This window comes from Lasioglossum baleicum, chromosome 8 (assembly GCF_051020765.1).
Source record: "Lasioglossum baleicum chromosome 8, iyLasBale1, whole genome shotgun sequence".
Taxonomy (NCBI): domain Eukaryota; kingdom Metazoa; phylum Arthropoda; class Insecta; order Hymenoptera; family Halictidae; genus Lasioglossum; species Lasioglossum baleicum.
The window spans coordinates 8,975,069-8,990,054 of NC_134936.1; the positions used below are offsets into that span (position 1 = coordinate 8,975,069).

At 36.5% G+C, this 14,986-nt stretch overlaps 1 protein-coding gene across 3 annotated transcripts in view; it reads left to right on the plus strand.

Moving 5' to 3' along the window:
- Positions 1-14,986, plus strand: part of Pgant9 (polypeptide N-acetylgalactosaminyltransferase 9) — a 498,492-nt gene that overhangs the window by 39,521 nt on the left and 443,985 nt on the right. The window lies entirely within an intron of this gene.

The following is a 14,986-nucleotide window of genomic DNA, read 5'->3' on the forward strand; positions in this document are numbered from 1 at the left end:
AAAAAAAAATCAGATAAAGTGTAAATTAATTGTTAAGAAATTCAACATTTCATTTACTACAAAGATGTACATCAAGTACTTATTTAAAAGTAATTACCAATTCGTTAACTTTGTAATGTGCGAAAACTGTATGTAGATATGTGTAATCATGGTAGCCATTTTCTGATTAATAAATTTTAGAAATAAAAGTACATATTTATTGAAACGTACATATTGAGTCTTCCCTCGCGGTAATGACACCGTTCACGTGTGTCTAAATAAATATATAATTTAATCGAAATAAATATATAATTAATTTTAAATATTCTTAATGGGTGGAACTGATTTGTAAAAGGTTAAATTTGATTTGCAAAAGGGTGAATCACAATTTGATCACAATCGGTAAAGTACATTCTAATGATTAATTTTATACATCGCTATCATCGACAACAATTTAGATCTCAATTAAAAATTTCAAAAAGATTTTCGAGCATCGATTTTAACATTTTATACTCGTAGCAAGAGTAATCACGAGACTCGAACAGTCAATGTTTCTTTGACATCCCAACGTGATAGGTGCAATTATCGAAATTGACGGTTCCCCCGCTCGGATGTCGCACTATTCGAGAATCTTATTGAGGCAACTTCGGGACGTCGAACGGATCCTTACTAATTCCCTCGGAATTTCGGCTCATTCACATCTCTCGGGAATAGTTTTAGTAGATCCGAAAGGGACCCATGCGCAGTTATTACCACCGAGGCTTCCTGGATATCGGGTTTTCGTGGATTTTACGAAGTAGCGTAACTATGTCCACGTGGCGGTTCATTCAGCGCTTGCCGAAGTTTCTTCTCTTAACCTCGGCGGTCGAATTTCTCGTTTCCCTTTGACCCTGTTCCAGATCCCGGGGTATAGGGAACAATTTCCTTCGCAGATCGTTCATCTTTTTCGAAGGATCCTATCAAAAAAGTGTCAAAGAGAAAGTACGATGCGTGAGGGACAAGCTAGCTCTGCTGTTATGATAATAAATGCGATCGAATAAATAGTTTTCTTCAAGCAAATGATTTTTATTTAGGTTAAAAAAAACTGTAGAGTATAATGTAGAAGTCTATACATATATTTTTCAGTGTATATAAAATGATTTTATAATAATTTTCATAGTGAATTCGTGCAAATAGTCTTTTTACAATAAATATGTTCAACAAGATGAATAATGTTCTATTAGAAAATGATTTTTAAGAGTCTTTATAAATTTTTCGTTCTATAAAGAATGAATTCACGAATTCATTTTTGTGTAACACAGAAATGTGCACAACAAATGAAAATAATCGTTCCCAAATTTGAATATGTTTGACACTGATCTGGAAATGTTAGTATGAATGTTTCAAGGATCAAAAGTGAAAAAAACATTTAAAATACGATGTCACACAAAGATAAATTTGTCACACAAAGTTTCTACAACGTTATATTACCCAGCAGATCAAGTCAAGCGACTGCATGAAATATTTCATCCATCATTGCTCTTCGTACATCACGCAATTCGACTAATCCCATTACTTCATCCAGTTCCTCAACTTCATCAGTCTCGCGTAGGTACTCCGTCTACTTCATTTCTATCGACCGTTTCACGTCAACTTTCATTCTCCATAAATTAACCATTATCCGGAGTAGTTATTCTGCCGAAAGTGGTAGCCAGCTGGGAATCGACATGAAGTCCCGTCCGCAGTTAGGCTTGCTCCCTTATACAGAGTGTCCTAAAAGTGTGAGACCATCTGAAAATTAGACAATTTTATACAAACTGATGCCTCTTTAAAACATTAATATCGTAATATATTTAACTAGTATTTACCGGAAAATTGAACATCTTAAACGAGAAGTATAGCCATCTTCACACTCCATGTGATCTAGTTAAGAAACATTCTTAAATTTAACATTAAATTAGACGAAAGAGACCTTGTCACAACCGATTTGGATGAAATCAATTCTTAAGAAAGTTGCAGCTATTTTAATCAACCTCTTTTGTTCATAAAATAGGAGAAATGTACGAATAAAAAATCGGCTCCACGAAGGACTAGAAGTTTTAAGAATAGTGCTGCATAATTTTATCCAAATTGATCGAGTCTGGGTCTTACAGGTATTTCTGGTTTGGTAATAATGGGTTTAAAGTTTAAAGTCTTAATTGTCTGTTCCCAGAATGGAGAACGACTGCACTTTGCGAGCTATAAATGCAGCAGTTCCGCGAATTTCCAAATAAAACTTTAGGAGAGTATTTCGAAAGAATCGTATTACCAGAACATACTACTTTTAAAAAATCGATATTTTCATTTAACCGAAGGTAACACGCCAGAAGTCCGCAGAAATAGCATCCTTAGTATTCGAATGGTGACTCAGAGTAACCATTAACAATTGCACTAAACATTATTAAATATGTTAGCATCTAATCAATTACTACAAATTTAGGTATTGTACGAGGTATTATATCAATTCTATATGCATAAAATTTTTTAAATCCTATGGAATGGAATTATTCTAGGTCGTAAGAGATATTTAATTTTCGAGTTTAAATCAGGGACCATAACTGTTATAACCAAAAAGAAAAAAGTCAGAATAACAAGTGCATATTTCATCGACTATAAGGATTATAAGTAACCGAAAATTTGTTCTGTTGTTGGTGAATGTTGTCGTTGAGAGAAATTCATTTTGATGGCTCATAACAGTTATTGGCGAAGGTTTGTGATACTTATTATTAAATAGTGCAACTTTCAAATGGTAGAGAATCAATTATTTCATTGCTACAATCAAAATTTAATGTGACAAACAAACAGATTTTGTGTTTATCTTATGGTTTGTTGAGTCGTCTTGTTGTACGAAACCTTCTCAATGAATTTCACAGGCTTGCTCCATCCGAAAAAGAGTAGACAACTCAATAAATAAGCAACCAAAATGAATTTTCTCATCAATAATTATTATGAACAAGTGAAAAGAAATTCGATCATCGACAACTACTATGAGCGATCGAAATGAACTTCCCTTATCGATAACTGCTTTGAGTAATCGAAACAGTTTTTCTTCATCGATAACAGATGATCGCATTTTTTGGACACTAAAGACTGTTATTTGTAACCAAAATGTATAATAATCAACTTTTTATTAATGATTTCTATCGTAGAAAATTTTTTGAAAAATTGTTATTTTCGGTCCCTGGTTAAAATAGCTTCTAGTGCAAGGGGTTAATGTTGAACTGATACGGGACTTTCTAACTTGCATTTGCCTCAAGAATAATGCTCAAGCGGTCCCAGATTTTCGGGACACTCTATATAAACAGAATGGAGTTATTATGAGAATGTACCCTTGGCACGATTTAACGAACCCTTCCGGCATGTCAGTTCCGAAATGACGCGCGTTGAATGTGGATCGAGGAAAGTGGGGAAACGCCGGTCCCGACGTGGAAATCTGATGGACAGGTTTAATTACGATCGATGCTAGTGAACGCGCGCGCATCGGTACCGTAGATCTACGCGCCAGGTTTGTACACGAGACGACTGTGCCCGGCGAAGGGATTAGCATAACGATCCTTCCGGCGTCATGCATTTTTCATATGTTCGTCCGCTTGCTAACGAGTGCACGAATCCCTTTCTTCACCCCTCTCTCTCTCTCTTTTTTTTCTCTATTATTTGTAAAGCGTTGCCTCGCGAAATAATTTACGAAAATAAAAACAGCCTCGCGTATCGGCCGAACGTCGCGCACACGCCGGCACTTGTTGTTTCGACGTCGATTTGCATGCCTTTGTGCGAAACGCCGCGATATTTAACGCGACGCCGGTACTTTAATATTAATCGAGGCTCCAAGGGAATTCGCCGAGGAGCGGACCACGCGCACCGTGAATTAGAGGTTTAAAGGATACCTCGCCGGTGTCGCACGGTTATTAGCCGCGCGACTTTCACTGCAATGTGGACTGCGCAAAATTAGCGCGAACGTTTCGACCATTTTCGGATGGATTCGGGTTTAAAGTACGGTTACTCGAATTAATATTCGGACGCTCTTAAAAGATAATAACTTCTTTAATATTTTGTACTACACGATTTGAACTTTTTTGGGAAGCTAGAGCACGTGCAAAACGTATTTTTTAAATTTTCAATATAGGCCCACATAAAAAAGTTGTAAAATGCAACTTTTAATATTTTCTAAAACATTTCTATTCACATCCTGTAGTAAACTAATTGCTCTTGCTTCCCAAAAAAGTTCAAATAGTATAGTACAATATTAAAAAAGTTATCGTTTTTTTAGAGCGTCCAATATTAATTCGAGTAACTACGTGTGCAATCGTTTACTATCATAAAGCAGGTTTAACAATAAATTAATTTAATAATAATCGTGAAGTTTATACATTATCCTATTTGGCTACGTGTCACTTGAAATAATCATCTGTTAGTTTGTTTGGACAGTCAAATCATTTTGTAAAAATTATTTCCTTTTAAATAATTTTTCTCTCGAAAATTCAATTTATTTCGTGTACTACAGACCAGTTTTGGAAGCGGCTGCAGCTAAACTGTAATAATTAAACTACAAAAATTGGTATATCTAAATTGAATAATTAATTGAATTCGTTCTCTCGAAAATTCTGTTTGTTTCGTGTACTGCAGACCAGTTTTGAAAGCGGCTGTAGCTAAACTGTAATAATTAAACTACAAATATTGGTATATCTAAATTGAATAATTAATTGAATTTAACTCTCTCCAAAATTCTGTTTGTTTCGTGTATTAAATACCAATTTTGGAAACGTATGCGGTTAAAGTTTGATCATTAAACTTCATTAGTTACTTCAATTACCTCTTCGTGAGGTGAAATTATTAATTTTATTTGAATAATGTTAATGAAATTGGAAATTATTTGGAAATTGTGTATTTGATCTAAACGCCAAATGAAAATAAAGTTTGTTCGCTATTTTTAAAATCCAAATAAGTAAGTGTTTAAAAGAATTCAATCATTCAAAGGATTATTTGTTATGTCATTTTAAATTAACTGTGCCCACTCTGTTATAATTGGTTTTATCCATTCGTTATTATAATTATTAAAGGAGGAAACAAATTTCTATTTGATCCCATTCAATTGATATAGAAAATTTTAATTTTATTAGACTGCGGATTGGAATCCACTTGATTTCTCCTCCAAAAATGATCTTCTTTTTGGAAATTATTAATGTAAATACTCCACGAAGTTGATTTCACGAACTACCACGAAAGGTTAAACTCTCTTCCCCATAATGAAATCACAGAAATTTTACATACATTTTTCGTGAATCTTTTATTGTGCTGTGAATGAAAAATGTCAGTACGGAATTTAAAAATTCTTTTCGCTCTTTGAACTACTATTCCGCACGAGTGGAAAAGTGGACATAATGCCACAGTAGCTCCATGAAACGTTAATACTACCTCTGGTCAAAATACACGGTAAATGAACGCGGCATTCGTGTACGGTACGAGAAATTCGAAGATGAAATTCTGGTAAATGGAGAACGTGGGTGACCGAAAGCGTCCGCAAATGAGAAAGCATTCAAGCCATTGGTAGAAATATCTATCGGCTTCAAAAACTGAAATTTCTATCATAATGGAGTGAAAAAGCTAGGAATCCGTTGGCAAACGTTACCTTAAATGAAAAATTCGTTCAATGCTTTCCGTTGCTGCAAAATTCCAGCTCGAAAACTTCAATTTCTACCGTACTAGAATAAAAAAGCAACTTGTAACTTGTTGACAAAAATGTAATCTGAAAATCAGTCGATTTGTATACTTTATTATACACTTTATACATACTTTTACTCATTTTAATCAAACTCTGTTATTATACACGTTCTTGTTACAGAAGTTTATTCACCTTATGAAAATAAGTTTAAATTAAATAATTTTGAAGACTTAGTCGTCGTCTAGATACTAGAGCTACTTGCACAAGTTGACAATTTTACTTTAAAACAATTTATCGTTATAGTCCAGCTACACGTTTCAAACAAAATCTACTAAATATAAATACTACGCCTTTCTCGTAGAATGACATAAAAAATTCTATTCTTCAGTAACCAATATTTAATACTATTTCTATCAAAGCTGGCAACAAGACACCTTTTATTATAAAATTTCAAATGAAAATTCATTGGGACTGCAAAGATGCATTAACACTAAACCTGCCCACTGTCGGTCAAATGACCGGTTTTATATTTTTCATTTCATAATTATTGAAATTACGAAGTTGCTTACGTGGAAATTCATTCGATAAAATTCTATATCCAAGCACATATTGTTGCACAAATTGCAGAAAATCGAAATAAATAGAGCCTCGTCATTTTTTCAAACTAAAACATGTTGATCGCTTTTAGTGCTCGGTGGGTTTAGTGTCGAAGGGAAATTTTTCAGTAAATCTATTTCCTTGAACATGAACATAAATTTTCTTTTCTCTTCTGTTAAATATTCTGTTAAATCTTCTGTCAAAGGATGAGCAAATATGATAAAGATAAAAACGTTCTGATTATTGTAACGTTGCAGAAAACCGTTCGGCAAGGGATGACGCATGAATAATGATTTTCCGAAAAGACGGTACCATTGGTTGAATTTCGCATTTCAGCGTAAATTTTATTCAATGTTTCGCACTCGGTTCGCAGGAGACAGTAACGCGCTTTAGGCGAACCGCATGATGGCGCAATATCACGAATAAAAACGCGTCCCGAATAATTCTTTGTTCGCACGCACTGTCAGGGCCAAGACAAACTCACGGTAATTACGTGCTCCACCGGCATTGCGAATGCATTATAACGCGACAGTCAGCCCCCAACCCCCAGCACCGCCGCTCCTGTAGCACTAATTATACGGGTAGTTGTGTCACGCTTAACGTACGATTATTGCATTCCGCGTGGAGACGCCTGGCTAGAAATTAAGACGTAGCTGACACGATCGATAGTTTCTGTAATTCAGCCGGTTCGTCCGGCTTCGAAGATTCTGGACTTCATTTCCGTTCCGTTCCGCCCCTCCTTGCCCCCATGGGTTTCTCGCGAGCCGAGTTATTTCGCCAGCAGCCGAGACTAACGACCCTTTAATTATTCAGCTCTAATTGCCTGAGCGTCTTATTACCGATACGCATGCGTTAGGCGCGTTATCCGCGTTATTCTCGCATGCCTGATCCTCTCATTTGCTTTTTCGCGTATTTAACTGCTCGATCCGACCGCGCGGAAACCTGTCTACTCTCGACCGCAGATGAGTAAAGTCGATTATAAAACTCGTAATCGATTTAAGAATTACGTTAACCCCTTGCACTTTAACCCTTTGCAGTCGAAGCTATTTTAATTTTAATTAATCATTAAATTGGTGTAATATCTCATACAATACTTGTAAATGTGTAGTCATCAGGGAGCAAAAATAACAGTTATTCTAAAATTTTCTACGATAAAAATCATTGATAAAAATTTGGATATTATTGAAATTTAAGATAATGTAGACAAAATATAAAGAAATTCGAAGAACCAAATGATTAAAAAATATCGATTTTTATACATTGTGGTTACAAATAACAGTTATTATTAGTGTCCAAAAAATTGGATCCTAGATAACTGTTTTCGATGAAGAAAAACTGCTTATAACAGTTATCGATGATCGAATTTCTTTTCACTTGTTCATAATAATTATTGATGAGAAAATTAATTTTGGCTGCTTATTTACAAAGTCTATACAAAGTTATTAGTGAGAGTGGGTTTCATTTTTGCTTATTCACTCCTGGATGAATTTTAACATAGAAAATAGTAAATCTGATTGGCTGCAGTAGAGTGTCCGACTTTCATAATTGATCAGGAGCGATTCGATTTCGGGGTTGATTTATTAATGCTTGGAGACCGCATGCTTCCGGCAGGTACAGGTAAAAATGACGCGAAATGTACACTGTCAGCGACGTGATATTGCCACTGATATATTATACATAAGATTCTGATGGTGATGGAAGGACACGAGGGGGGCCATCTTCTCCAATAAACACCTAGGGCTTACACGAGGGTACGATCTATCTGAAAGCTGTGTCGGTTCTCTGTTTATCTGTCTTCTCTGCTAGGTATAATAAAATATAATAAATACACTTTTGCCAAAGTGATTGCAGTGGGCGATCAATAGCGAATTTTTATGCAAAATAACAATTCTTCAAGTCAATCGTAAGAAACCGAAAACCTGTTAATCATCTTCGTTTTGATCGCTCACTGCAATCAGTTTGGCAAAGGTGCATTTACTGCTTTTTCCTATTTATTATTTTGTAAACGATTATTCAACTCGATCGTAAGAAACCGGAAAACTGTTAATCATCTCAAACAGTTAAAAATAATGTAACAATATTCGGAAACTCTTCTAACGTCTTCTCGGGTTTGTGTTTTACCATTTTCGTCATAAATGAATAAAAAATCCATAATACTAAATGCACAAAATCTGCAGTCTAGTGATTCAATTTTTAGATGGAACCATAGCCAGTGAGTAAATTGCACTCAGAATTTTTTCAAAATGTTATTATCACTTCGTTGCAGTGAATAAATTATTATCACTTCATTGCAGTGAATAAATTATTATTACTTCATTCCACTGAATAAATTATTATTACTTCATTGTAGTATATACTCCATTGTTTGTGGTAATGTGGCAAGACACGCATTCGGTAAAGTTGAATATTGCAACAGCTGGGTTAAAATGACCCGCCGAGGGTAAGCGAAGGTTAAGAGCTTTGAGCTGCATTTGGTTCTCTGCGTATTATTAGACTACATACATACTAATATTTGTGCGTTTATGGCAAGCGTTCATTAAATAAAGTGCAACAAAACAAAAACTTTGGAGAAGCTAAACACAGGTTCACAAAGATCCACATTTTAGTTGACACACTCAAAATATTCCATGAAAATATCGTAGATTTAGGAAGTCTATACATTTTTGTATACATTTACAAATTTTTACAAGACAACACAGATTTCCACACACATCGAGTGATTAAAGCTCAAGTTTCGCAAAAAATTAAACATAGATTATTAACATAGATATAACAATGACTGATTGCAATACAAATTAATAAAACTGCCTCCCACTATATTTTCTATGGAAAAAAGTCGTAGAGGCAGAAATTCATATGGTTTTAACAAATATAGCTTAATATATTTTTCTATAATATATTCACTACTTAAACAATTAGACAACAGTGGTGAATAAAAATTGTTTTACAGTACACAAACGGCCAAATTTAATATCTTTTCATTCCAGCACACGACAGAATTAGGAAGGATATTTCTAGCAACAAATTAGAAAATAATTTCCATGCTCCGCACAATTTTCTTCGCTGCCGGTAAATGCGATTCTCAACGGTGAAATTGCATCGAAATTCCGTCGTTTCTCTTTTTAGCTTCGAGCGATAAAAAGTTTATTTCGCCGGCTCGACCCCCCCCCCCACGCCTCCCCCCGCACTTTTACCCCATCAGTGACACTTACAATTAGTTTTCCATCGCGATTACGCACGGAATCAGGCGCGCCCCGATTTTCTCGCGACAGGACAAATGCCAGCGTGAATCGAAAATCAATTAGTTCGTAATGCGACCTACCTTCGGCTACATCAAATAAATTTAATCACCGTCGACGGAATCCGGCCGCCCATTAACTGCCGCTAGCTAGAGTCATAAAATCAACTACAGTCCGGCAATAATGAAATCGCCTCGTAAACGAGCAACTATAGCGAGACTCGGAGAGGCATTGGCGAATTTTTGCGACCCTCGGTGAATAGAGAGCCCGTGTCATGCTCGCAGATGACATTTTCGAACGTCCTGAATAATTGTGCTGGCTGCCACCGGCATGAACGGAAAAGTAAGAACCACAATGGACGGTTTCTACAGAATAGATGGAATTAATTCGGAAAATTCTCGTGTCATAAAATAGGTCGAGACTAACAGTTTTTTTTATATCTGACCTCATTTGTTGAATAATTATTTGTCAAGTTCAAGTCTCATGAAGTAGTGTATGTAAACATACCGCCATTTTGTAAATACTTAAGATTTTTAATTACTCTTGTTCCTGATCAGTAGGAAGCGCGATAATCGTCGAAACATATGTTCCAAAACATACTCTATAGAAAAATGTATAACTCGCGTAATTATAATTATTTCCACTTCAAAAAAATCACACGTGCGCTTTAGACACCAATAAACATCCATGCAAAATCCCAATGCAAAAGGTTCGATAGTTATCCTGAAAAAAATTCTTGCGAAACGCCCCGAAAATTAGAACACCCACTTAAAGTGTAAAATAAAAATGAGCGAAATATATGTATGAGGATCTTATTATATTATCGTGGATCGTGTGTAGTGGTGTGCGTCCACTACAGTAAAACCTCTCTCGTTGCACAAGAATGCGTGGATAAATCGAAGTGACCATGAGTTCCAGAAACTTGAGCACCTCTCGTAGTGAGAGTGGCAAGTGTCCAACGAACGAAGGACTCCGTGCAATAAGCGAGGTTGCAACTAGCGAGGTACTACTGTAATTGCATAGAAAACACACGGAGGTACGAAAGGGCTGGGCGTTAGATTCACTTCGCCGTATCTCTGTGGAATTATTTGCCTGGTACACGGCTCACTATCGACCAGGTTTTTTTAGTTTCATCGGGAAACTGTCAGATGCTCTGTAGCAATCGCTATGCAGCATATCAGCTCGACTTTTACACGGTCCCGTATATCGTCTAATTTTAAAGTGATCGTCGTCGAGCTCCATCGGAGGACAAATTTACATTCTACTACTTCCGTAGACTGCATTTGCCACACAAATAGCGTTCCCATTGTGTGCGGACGCGCCCGGCGCACACTTCTTCGCGCGAAAACGCTTCGTTCTGCTCTGCTCAGCTTCTCTCCGCTCTGCTCCGCTTTGCTCGAGGTGGACTCTGGGAGTGACGGAATTGTTCGCACTTTATTTCCCATTCCATTATCCGTGGATCGGGGGAAATCTCATGCATCATAAAAGAACGACCAGCCCCAATGAATTCGCCCTGCGAAGTCCATCTGGCTGAAAGGACCGGCCCTCGCAAATAAAATCTTTTCCACGCCGCCCTGGTTAGCCTCGTTTTATTGATTTATCGCGTCCTCGTCGACGACGACAGGACACCGTCGAATGCCGACGGATCATCTCTGGCGATTCCTGTTTCGCCCTGTCCACATTTCCACTGTGGTTTAAGAGCATTGTCCCGCGTTTGGAGCCGGCGATTTCGCGTGATTTACGAGCTTACAAATTTTTCGGTTGCTGTGGATCGATGGTTTTGAAGTTCTGCGTAGAGGGGCAGTTTGAAAATTCATTCAATATTTATTCGGCACGTACAGTCAGTTTCATAATCGATGGCACACACTTTAAGTCACAATAACTTCTTTATTCATGGTCCACACCACCTTCGTTTTACCGTCAAGGTACATTAGAGTAGCCAGTAGATATGCGATTTGTAGATTCGTATACGTCATGCGCATGCTGAAAATTTCGTCGAAATTGATGAAGTGATTTACGAGTTATGAATAATTAAAAGTGATGAAAATTACAGTTTGCCAAGATCTTCTATTATTCGACGATTTTCACCATTTTCAATCGTGCATAATTGATTAACCAATTGCCCGATTTTCATGAAATTTTTAGCACGTGCATAACTCATACGAGTCCACAAAACACATTTATAAAATTTTCGGTACGAACTTGAATAAAAATTTTTTTAAGAACAACTCACTATTTTTTAAACTAGTTTGGTATTTTCCGTCACATCGTGTATAATTCCATAATCAATTTTGTGTTACATCAGTCTCGGTAGTTTTCGAACAGTCTATCCCAAAAACCTCGTCAAATCCAAACAACTCGATAGCTTTAACACTTCCTCGGATGATGCACCCGATCTTTAGACGCCAGTAGGGAGCAACGAACTCGTTTATCGGCTGTCAATCTCCTCGATTCTCGCGAAAAAATTGCTTCCCGAAATCTCATCGGTGAAAACAACTCCAACAGGTTATTTCAGCACACAGAAGGGCACGCAGAGTGCTGACACGAGGCAGCGAGTATCGATTCTTCTCGACAGCTCGCCAGGAGCACCTTCGCCACCTCCGTCGCTGCCTTCCGCGGACTACAATGTCACGCGCGCGTATAATAGTCGCTTTAATAATCATCCGCGAGCTGGCGCCGAGCTTATTTACATGTAAGCTTGTAAAGCGTGCTGGGATCACGTAGAAACACGGGGAGAAGTTTCGCGGGAAAATATTAAGGTAGTCTCGTACGCGCGCGTGTGTATGTGTGCGAGAGCTGCGAGATTTCAGCGAAAAGGTGTACACGAAAAAATTGCACGCGGATGCGAGAGGAAAATTCGCAGCGGAAACGCAACGGGAGATCCCCATAGGAGAGGGTGAGGACTTCACGGGGTTGGGCGCGAAAAGCGCACGTACAAGAGCTGTTCATAGAAAACTTAATGGAAGACGTGCGACGTGTGAAAAATTTAGGTGAGCCAGGAAACGTCTCCATGAACCCTGCGAAATGGGAGGTCCGCTTTGAAACGACGCTCTCCGGGGGAGGGGGCTAATCGAGTGCTTCCCCCTACCCCAGTTTTCTGAATACGCTACATTAATCCGCCGTACTGAGAATATTTTATCAATTTTCTTCTCAACAAATATCTGTCATTAGCACGCTTATATTAGTTTGCTGAGTTATTGTTGTCGTAGTATGCGTCAAATCTTGTAATCGAATTTTAAACCACTTCCCGATGAGCTAGAGACGCTCATCCCGATGAGATAGAGACTTGAAACTTTACACATAGCTCAGAACTGGATGAGAATGCAATATTAAAAATCAAATTTAAAAAAAAACTGTGCATCTAGGAGAAAAAATTATTTGAATATCAACCGTCACACCTCGCCACGCGACGCTTGGTAGTACGTTATCGCGTTCAGCGATCCCCACTCCGCGCACCAACGCTCCCTACTCCACTACGCGATCTCACTCCGACTCCACTGACCCACTTCGCACCGAAGGAGCTCATGTCAGTATGGTGTTCCGTTCATTCAGTTCCATTTCGGACAATTTTGGACTCCGTCAAGAGACGTCGTCTCTCGGAGTTATCCCCTCATTCTATGATAAAAAAGTCACATCATCCGCATACCCGAAAGTCACATCAATCGCGGGAACACACTGTAGTTTGCTTAAAATGTACATGGGAGTTCCCTGATTTTTTTACTAGCTATGTATCATTTTATGCAAGTACATTCAAAATGTACTTACGCAATTGGTTTCTTTGGAAAAATTGCTAAGAAGAAAATTTTGTAAATGGGAGGTGGTATTTTTTATTATTGTGACAGATTCTGTCAAATTGAATAAAATTTACCTGAACCATTTTCGTTTATTAAACAAGTCTATTAAAACACGTTTATTAAACAAATCGTTACAAACACATAGCGAGATGTGTTCATGTTGAAATTGTCCGTTTCAATTTTTCGCTGGGATTAAAGATTAAAAAATATCGTTGTGAAAAACGCCGCATAAAATTCAATATGAAATCAATAATGTTATACATGCGTTATTTGCTTTCAATAATTATTGATTTACTGTGACATTGTGGAACTAAGAGATACTAAAAAGAAATTAAAATTTTATTCAGAACATGCAGTTAATTTGATTTAATGTAAACTATGTATTTATGAATATATATACTGTAATTTACTTCAGTGCAGCACAGAGAAATAGATCTCAGTTGACATCGGAAATGCTTAAAAAAAAAACAGTTTTTCATGGATCGACAAAACGTGTTTCACAAATATTAATCCAAATACAGTTGTCGTGTTAGCTGATGAAATTTTAGTAGCAAGTTCTTTTCAATTAAGTACCGTATGCATAACAGAAAGTTGATGTACAAATCGTGTGGCAAAGAGCCGAACTGCAGGCTGCGTGTTTCACGATAACATCGCAGTTTATTGTTCTCGTGTGCATAAAAACGATAAAGACTGTACCACGGAATTATCCATCGTTGGTAAGGTCACGGGTCTAATTAATTTTTATCATGGCTGCGGTACTAGTGGACCACTTCCTATTTGCTTGTCTTTGATAAGTGGCCGAATAGGCTGAAATATAATTAAATGCTAACATGTACTTCCTTCGAAATAGAGATTATCACTTTCTTCATTTACATTAATTAATGTTTTCTATGTTAGTTGTTTCTGTGTTGCATTTATTATGAATGAGAGACTCTACAGAAAATATTTTATAGCCAATTGTACATACAATTCCATCTCTTCCTAACTGCCATACTTGTCATTGTTCTCTGAAAATTATATGTATAGTACTCTTTGTTAGAATCATTGCAAATTCTCCCGGAACCATGAAAGCAACTTTTACTTGTTCGTTAACCTCTTGCTGTATAATATCGAGCCTAACTCGTGGCAATGAGTTAAATTAAGACAACAGAATTAATGTATATTTATTTATATTTCTAAAAAATGTTTTAATTCAATTCATTGAAAAGTAACAGGAAGATTTGTAATCGCATATAAAAATTGTTAGGAAATAGTTGACAACCTAACAAGGTAAAATCATATTTGACCCTATTACGTTTTCTTGTTTTTAAAACCCTCATATTTTGTAACATGACAACAAATATTTTATATATTCAATATATTATTTGAGGAGTTAATATTATCTCTAAAAATTTCATAGAAAATTTAATATTATTTTAAAATTGTTATGAAATTCTATATTGTAAAATTTAAAATTAAGGGGAAGTTTTAAATTAAAATATAAATTAGTAATCTATTTTTAAACAATGTTCTTTCCAAAAAAGAACGCAATTATGTGCATTGTATTTCACATTTCTAGAAAATCGTAATACAATTAATTGTATTTCACATTTCTAGAAAATCGTAATACAATTAATTGTATTTCACATTTCTGGAAAATCGTAATACAATTAATTGTATTTCACATTTCTGGAAAATCGTAATACAATTAATTGTATTTC